Source organism: Portunus trituberculatus, chromosome 37 (genome assembly GCF_017591435.1).
Source record: "Portunus trituberculatus isolate SZX2019 chromosome 37, ASM1759143v1, whole genome shotgun sequence".
NCBI classification, from domain to species: Eukaryota; Metazoa; Arthropoda; class Malacostraca; order Decapoda; family Portunidae; genus Portunus; species Portunus trituberculatus.
Window position 1 is genome coordinate 12,531,947 of NC_059291.1, and position 2,302 is coordinate 12,534,248.

Consider the following 2,302-nt stretch of genomic DNA (forward strand, 5'->3'; position numbering starts at 1 on the left):
ACCACGTAAAGGTCAAATTTGAAAATGAAACCAAAATTATGAAATTCTATGAATGTTAAGTCATCAGAGTAAATAAAAAAAAAAAAAAAATAGAGTAAATAAAAAAATATTGAAAAGTGCACTGGTAAAGCTGAGGGCACAACATAATGCATAGCATAAATTTAAGGGCTAATTGTGAAAAGTTTGTTAAAGCCATAACCATCACCACCACTAATGCCATTATCTTTCCAAGCATTCATATGCAACATTGCTGGATATAAATGTGCTATTTGACTCTGATATTCCCTAGATTGATTTCTGAACAATTTTACCAGAACTAGCCGTGCCACAAACCAAACTGCAGCTGCATTACAAAAGCTACTGACACTTATTCTCCAAAATATATAATTAAAACAGCTACTGCTATGGAATATTATTTAGAGACATTCACCTGAAAATTATCATCAGCAAATAGTTCAGGGATGACACAGGTACTCTCAGATGTATGATGCTGCTGAACATCTATTCTTATTCTAGGTATAAGGAATCCCAGGCTTATCTATGTTTTGAAATATTCCAATGGATCACAAAAAACTTTTAATAAACAGCATTGTAAATTTCTTCACATTTTTCATTTCTCTGTTTCTCCTTAGATTTGCTACAGTCGAAACAGATTAACTTGGTATTTTGGGCATTGGTTGTAACTGTCCTGCATTGATGATGTCACATTTATGCTCAACATGCATATAGCAATTTCTCTCTCTCTCTCTCTCTCTCTCTCTCTCTCATACTTTCATTCTTTGCTTTGATTACCTAAAATTACAATATTTCATACACGACGGGTTGAAGTGGCAACAGCATGGAGGGGGTACAGCCAATGCCCAAGGTACCTAGTTATGCTGGTTCTACTACATGTAATAGGGTATTGTCTACAGTCATAGCAGAAAGTTTGCGTACAAGATGCAAACAACTGTGTCCTTTAAATACAGTAGACAATTAAATAGTGCATGACACCTTATTTGCCAAGTGATTTTCCTTGAAGCTTGATGACCACCTCCAAACATGCTGAGATGCTTCTTGCCAGTTTTTCTTCATGACTGGGAATAATATTATCCCAAATATCTTGTATTTCTATATTTAGCTTTGGTACAGTTGAAGCGTCATGACACTACATAAACCTGTTTTTTCATGGTATGCCACACATGCTCTATGGGACTCAGGTCAAGTGAATTCCCAGGCCACTTTTTGAAATAGTTTACACCACAGTCCTCTGACCACTGGATAACAGACCGAGCTGTGTGAGCAGGAGCTCTGTCTTGCATAAGCCAACTAATGGAATTTTCTAAACTTTCAGGCAGGTTATCACACATTAACTCAAAATAACTGCTGATTTATACTTTCATTTTCTCAAAAAACACTAAAATGCCAACTCCACCCAATGCAAAGCACCCCCACACCATGACACTTGGAGCATGTTTTACTTCAGCTGTATAGCATGGGTCAGACTCCCTGGGCGTCTCACATGCTTGGATCTGCAATCCGATGACACCACAAATGTTGACTCGTAACTCCACAAGACTTGATCCCAGTCTTCTAGGGTCCAATCCCTATATTTCTTACAAAAAGGTATGTGATCACGCATGTTTTTCGCACTTAGCAAAGGCTTTGGCACAACAACTACTATATTGTAATTCTTTGAGTAAATGATCAGAGATACATCTTATAAACACATCCTGAAGCAGTGAAGGATTACTTCCCTTCAGTTTTCTAGCTGTGAATGTTGGATTTTTATCCAACTGCCTCCTAATGACTTTAGAAGCACAATTTGATATCTTCCTTGGCTGACCAAAGCGAGGCTTATGGGTATGAATGGTGTCACCTCCCCCATCTCAAAATTTCTTGGTCCACTTTTGAACTTGCCACACTCCTATTCCCACAAGAGTGACTATACTTTTACAATTATAGCCTTCCTTTTGGAGGATTATAATAGCAACACTTGTGTCTCTTCCTAGCTCTTTACCACTTCCAATTTCAGAGATATTGAGACAAAAACACAAAGACCACTGCAAAAAAAAAAAATAAATAAATAAAATAAATAAATAAAATAAAAAAAAAAAATAAAACCCCACACTTTTAAAAATTTTTATCAACCCCCAAGCTTTGGGAAACAAAACCCCACCAAAAGCAAAACCCAAAAAAAAAATTTAAAAATTTTTTCCAAATTTTAAAACATTAAAATAAAAAAAAAATATTTTTTAATTATAATAAAATTTTTTTTATTTTAAATTAATTTAAAATATTAAAAAAAAAAAAATAAAAAAAA